The 7126-nt window shown below is 46.7% G+C and overlaps 1 protein-coding gene across 3 annotated transcripts in view; it reads right to left on the reverse strand.

Moving 5' to 3' along the window:
• The window catches only part of FAM131B (family with sequence similarity 131 member B), a 59114-nt gene that overhangs the window by 3259 nt on the left and 48729 nt on the right, over positions 1 to 7126 (reverse strand). The gene's annotated exons all lie outside the window — the stretch shown is intronic.

The raw sequence follows: 7126 nt of genomic DNA on the forward strand, positions 1-7126 counted from the left end.
TGGGGTGATATGCTGGTTCTGGTGACAGTAACCTATCTATCTGCAGGACTGGGGTGATATGCTGGTTCTGGTGACAGTAACCTATCTATCTGCAGGGCTGGGGTGATATGCTGGTTCTGGTGACAGTAACGTATCTATCTGCAGGGCTGGGTGATATGCTGGATCTGGTAACAGTAACCTATCTATCTGCAGGGCTGGGGTGATATGCTGGCTCTGGTGACAGTAACCTATCTATCTGCAGGACTGGGGTGATATGCTGGGTCTGGTGACAGTTACCTATCTATCTGCAGGGCTGGGGTGATATGCTGGTTCTGGTGACACTAACCTATCTATCTGCAGGGCTGGGGTGATATGCTGGTTCTGGTGACAGTAACCTATCAATCTGCAGGGCTGGGGTGATATGCTGGTTCTGGTGACAGTAACCTATCTATCTGCAGGGCTGGGGTGATATGCTGGTTCTGGTGACAGTAACCTATCTATCTGCAGGGCTGGGGTGATATGCTGGTTCTGGTGACAGTAACCTATCTATCTGCAGGGCTGGGGTGATATGCTGGGTCTGGTGACAGTAACCTATCTATCTGCAGGGCTGGGGTGATATGCTGGTTCTGGTGCCAGTAACCTATCTATCTGCAGGGCTGGGGTGATATGCTGGGTCTGGTGACACTAACCTATCTATCTGCAGGGCTGGGGTGATATGCTGGGTCTGGTGACAGTAACCTATCTATCTGCAGGGCTGGGGTGATATGCTGGGTCTGGTGACAGTAACCTATCTATCTGCAGGGCTGGGGTGATATGCTAGGTCTGGTGACAGTAACCTATCTATCTGCAGGGCTGGGGTGATATGCTGGGTCTGGTGACAGTAACCTATCTATCTGCAGGGCTGGGGTGATATGCTGGTTCTGGTGACAGTAACCTATCTATCTGCAGGGCTGGGGTGATATGCTGGTTCTGGTGCCAGTAACCTATCTATCTACAGGGCTGGGGTGATATGCTGGGTCTGGTGCCAGTAACCTATCTATCTGCAGGGCTGGGGTGATATGCTGGGTCTGGTGCCAGTAACCTATCTATCTGCAGGGCTGGGGTGATATGCTGGCTCTGGTGACAGTAACCTATCTATCTGCAGGACTGGGGTGATATGCTGGGTCTGGTGACAGTTACCTATCTATCTGCAGGGCTGGGGTGATATGCTGGTTCTGGTGACAGTAACCTATCTATCTGCAGGGCTGAGGTGATATGCTGGTTCTGGTGACAGTAACCTATCTATCTGCAGGGCTGGGGTGATATGCTGGTTCTGGTGACAGTAACCTATCTATCTGCAGGGCTGGGGTGATATGCTGGTTCTGGTGACAGTAACCTATCTATCTGCAGGGCTGGGGTGATATGCTGGGTCTGGTGACAGTAACCTATCTATCTGCAGGGCTGGGGTGATATGCTGGTTCTGGTGCCAGTAACCTATCTATCTGCAGGGCTGGGGTGATATACTGGTTCTGGTGACAGTAACCTATCTATCTGCAGGGCTGGGGTGATATGCTGGGTCTGGTGACAGTAACCTATCTATCTGCAGGGCTGGGGTGATATGCTGGGTCTGGTGACAGTAACCTATCTATCTGCAGGGCTGGGGTGATATGCTGGGTCTGGTGACAGTAACCTATCTATCTGCAGGGCTGGGGTGATATGCTGGGTCTGGTGCCAGTAACCTATCTATCTGCAGGGCTGGGGTGATATGCTGGTTCTGGTGCCAGTAACCTATCTATCTGCAGGGCTGGGGTGATGTTCTGGTGCCAGTAACCTATCTATCTGCAGGGCTGGGGTGATATACTGGTTCTGGTGACAGTAACCTATCTATCTGCAGGGCTGGGGTGATATGCTGGGTCTGGTGACAGTAACCTATCTATCTGCAGGGCTGGGGTGATATGCTGGTTCTGGTGGCAGTAACCTATCTATCTGCAGAACTGGGGTGATATGCTGGTTCTGGTGCCAGTAACCTATCTATCTGCAGGGCTGGGGTGATATGCTGGGTCTGGTGCCAGTAACCTATCTATCTGCAGGGCTGGGGTGATATGCTGGGTCTGGTGACAGTAACCTATCTATCTGCAGGGCTGGGGTGATATGCTGGGTCTGGTGACAGTAACCTATCTATCTGCAGGGCTGGGGTGATATGCTGGTTCTGGTGCCAGTAACCTATCTATCTGCAGGGCTGGGGTGATATGCTGGGTCTGGTGACAGTAACCTATCTATCTGCAGGGCTGGGGTGATATGCTGGTTCTGGTGACAGTAACCTATCTATCTGCAGGGCTGGGGTGATGTTCTGGTGACAGTAACCCATCTATCTGCAGTGCTGGGGTGATATGCTGGTTCTGGAGACAGTAACCTATCTATCTGCAGGGCTGGGGTGATATGCTGGTTCTGGTGACAGTAACCTATCTATCTGCAGGGCTGGGGTGATGTTCTGGTGCCAGTAACCTATCTATCTGCAGGGCTGGGGTGATATACTGGTTCTGGTGACAGTAACCTATCTATCTGCAGGGCTGGGGTGATATGCTGGGTCTGGTGACAGTAACCTATCTATCTGCAGGGCTGGGGTGATATGCTGGTTCTGGTGGCAGTAACCTATCTATCTGCAGAACTGGGGTGATATGCTGGTTCTGGTGCCAGTAACCTATCTATCTGCAGGGCTGGGGTGATATGCTGGGTCTGGTGCCAGTAACCTATCTATCTGCAGGGCTGGGGTGATATGCTGGGTCTGGTGACAGTAACCTATCTATCTGCAGGGCTGGGGTGATATGCTGGGTCTGGTGACAGTAACCTATCTATCTGCAGGGCTGGGGTGATATGCTGGTTCTGGTGCCAGTAACCTATCTATCTGCAGGGCTGGGGTGATATGCTGGGTCTGGTGACAGTAACCTATCTATCTGCAGGGCTGGGGTGATATGCTGGTTCTGGTGACAGTAACCTATCTATCTGCAGGGCTGGGGTGATGTTCTGGTGACAGTAACCCATCTATCTGCAGTGCTGGGGTGATATGCTGGTTCTGGAGACAGTAACCTATCTATCTGCAGGGCTGGGGTGATATGCTGGTTCTGGTGACAGTAACCTATCTATCTGCAGTGCTGGGGTGATATGCTGGTTCTGGTGACAGTAACCTATCTAACTACAGCATTTTCCCCACAGCTGCCTGGTACTTTTGCACAGCAGCGCTGTAGTGTGTATGAGGTGTTACATGAGGTCAGATCTCTTTCTAAGAATGGGACTGCTGAGTGGGAGCTTCTGCACAGTCCTCGGCTTAGTCACTGCCGTCGCTTTGCTGGGTGTTAAATTTCTCTGAGTGTGGAAAAAATCTGCAGCAACAACATGCAAGGAGCCCTGCAAATACAGTATGTACCCTGGGAGGGGCGCTCTATACCTATAGTATATATACTGTGAGGGGAGCTCTATATCTATAGTATATATACTGGGAGGGGAGCTCTATACCTATAGTATATATACTGGGAGGGGAGCTCTATACCTATAGTATATATACTGGGAGGGGCGCTCTATACCTATAGTATATATACTGGGAGGGGGGCTCTATACCTATAGTATATATACTGGGAGGGGGGCTCTATACCTATAGTATATATACTGGGAGGGGCGCTCTATACCTATAGTATATATACTGGGAGGGGGGCTCTATACCTATAGTATATATACTGGGAGGGGAGCTCTATACCTATAGTATATATACTGGGAGGGGAGCTCTATACCTATAGTATATATACTGGGAGGGGGGCTCTATACCTATAGTATATATACTGGGAGGGGAGCTCTATACCTATAGTATATATACTGGGAGGGGAGCTCTATACCTATAGTATATATACTGGGAGGGGCGCTCTACACCTATAGTATATATACTGGGAGGGGCGCTCTATACCTATAGTATATATACTGGGAGGGGCGCTCTATACCTATAGTATATATACTGGGAGGGGCGCTCTATACCTATAGTATATATACTGTGAGGGGAGCTCTATATCTATAGTATATATACTGGGAGGGGAGCTCTATACCTATAGTATATATACTGGGAGGGGAGCTCTATACCTATAGTATATATACTGGGAGGGGGGCTCTATACCTATAGTATATATACTGGGAGGGGAGCTCTATACCTATAGTATATATACTGGGAGGGGAGCTCTATACCTATAGTATATATACTGGGAGGGGGGCTCTATACCTATAGTATATATACTGGGAGGGGAGCTCTATACCTATAGTATATATACTGGGAGGGGAGCTCTATACCTATAGTATATATACTGGGAGGGGAGCTCTATACCTATAGTATATATACTGGGAGGGGGGCTCTATACCTATAGTATATATACTGGGAGGGGAGCTCTATACCTATAGTATATATACTGGGAGGGGGGCTCTATACCTATAGTATATATACTGGGAGGGGAGCTCTATACCTATAGTATATATACTGTGAGGGGAGCTCTATACCTATAGTATATATACTGTGAGGGGAGCTCTATAAATATAGTATATATACTGGGAGGGGAGCTCTATACCTATAGTATATATACTGGGAGGGGAGCTCTATACCTATAGTATATATACTGTGAGGGGAGCTCTATACCTATAGTATATATACTGGGAGGGGGGCTCTATACCTATAGTATATATACTGGGAGGGGCGCTCTATACCTATAGTATATATACTGGGAGGGGGGCTCTATACCTATAGTATATATACTGTGAGGGGAGCTCTATACCTATAGTATATATACTGGGAGGGGAGCTCTATACCTATAGTATATATACTGGGAGGGGGGCTCTATACCTATAGTATATATACTGTGAGGGGAGCTCTATACCTATAGTATATATACTGGGAGGGGGGCTCTATACCTATAGTATATATACTGGGAGGGGGGCTCTATACCTATAGTATATATACTGGGAGGGGCGCTCTACACCTATAGTATATATACTGTGAGGGGAGCTCTATACCTATAGTATATATACTGTGAGGGGAGCTCTATACCTATAGTATATATACTGGGAGGGGGGCTCTATACCTATAGTATATATACTGGGAGGGGGGCTCTATACCTATAGTATATATACTGGGAGGGGGGCTCTATACCTATAGTATATATACTGGGAGGGGAGCTCTATACCTATAGTATATATACTGTGAGGGGTGCTCTATACCTATAGTATATATACTGGGAGGGGAGCTCTACACCTATAGTATATATACTGGGAGGGGAGCTCTACACCTATAGTATATATACTGGGAGGGGAGCTCTATACATATAGTATATATACTGTGAGGGGAGCTCTATACCTATAGTATATATACTGGGAGGGGAGCTCTATACCTATAGTATATATACTGTCAGGGGAGCTCTATACCTATAGTATATATACTGGGAGGGGAGCTCTATACCTATAGTATATATACTGTGAGGGGCGCTCTATACCTATAGTATATATACTGGGAGGGGCGCTCTATACCTATAGTATATATACTGGGAGGGGAGCTCTATACCTATAGTATATATACTGTGAGGGGAGCTCTATACCTATAGTATATATACTGGGAGGGGAGCTCTATACCTATAGTATATATACTGGGAGGGGCGCTCTATACCTATAGTATATATACTGGGAGGGGCGCTCTATACCTATAGTATATATACTGGGAGGGGAGCTCTACACCTATAGTATATATACTGGGAGGGGAGCTCTACACCTATAGTATATATACTGGGAGGGGCGCTCTATACCTATAGTATATATACTGGGAGGGGAGCTCTATACCTATAGTATATATACTGTGAGGGGAGCTCTATACCTATAGTATATATACTGGGAGGGGAGCTCTATACCTATAGTATATATACTGGGAGGGGCGCTCTATACCTATAGTATATATACTGGGAGGGGCGCTCTATACCTATAGTATATATACTGGGAGGGGAGCTCTACACCTATAGTATATATACTGGGAGGGGAGCTCTACACCTATAGTATATATACTGGGAGGGGCGCTCTATACCTATAGTATATATACTGGGAGGGGCGCTCTATACCTATAGTATATATACTGGGAGGGGAGCTCTACACCTATAGTATATATACTGGGAGGGGCGCTCTATACCTATAGTATATATACTGGGAGGGGAGCTCTATACCTATAGTATATATACTGTGAGGGGAGCTCTATACCTATAGTATATATACTGTGAGGGGAGCTCTATACCTATAGTATATATACTGGGAGGGGGGCTCTACACCTATAGTATATATACTGGGAGGGGCGCTCTATACCTATAGTATATATACTGGGAGGGGAGCTCTATACCTATAGTATATATACTGGGAGGGGAGCTCTACACCTATAGTATATATACTGGGAGGGGAGCTCTACACCTATAGTATATATACTGGGAGGGGCGCTCTATACCTATAGTATATATACTGGGAGGGGCGCTCTATACCTATAGTATATATACTGGGAGGGGAGCTCTACACCTATAGTATATATACTGGGAGGGGCGCTCTATACCTATAGTATATATACTGGGAGGGGGGCTCTATACCTATAGTATATATACTGGGAGGGGAGCTCTATACCTATAGTATATATACTGGGAGGGGAGCTCTACACCTATAGTATATATACTGGGAGGGGCGCTCTACACCTATAGTATATATACTGGGAGGGGCGCTCTATACCTATAGTATATATACTGGGAGGGGCGCTCTACACCTATAGTATATATACTGGGAGGGGAGCTCTATACCTATAGTATATATACTGGGAGGGGCGCTCTATACCTATAGTATATATACTGGGAGGGGAGCTCTACACCTATAGTATATATACTGGGAGGGGAGCTCTACACCTATAGTATATATACTGGGAGGGGAGCTCTACACCTATAGTATATATACTGGGAGGGGCGCTCTATACCTATAGTATATATACTGGGAGGGGCGCTCTATACCTATAGTATATATACTGTGAGGGGAGCTCTATACCTATAGTATATATACTGGGAGGGGCGCTCTATACCTATAGTATATATACTGGGATATAGTATAATATTACATTGTAACATATTGT

This window comes from Leptodactylus fuscus, chromosome 10 (assembly GCF_031893055.1).
Source record: "Leptodactylus fuscus isolate aLepFus1 chromosome 10, aLepFus1.hap2, whole genome shotgun sequence".
Classification (NCBI taxonomy): domain Eukaryota; kingdom Metazoa; phylum Chordata; class Amphibia; order Anura; family Leptodactylidae; genus Leptodactylus; species Leptodactylus fuscus.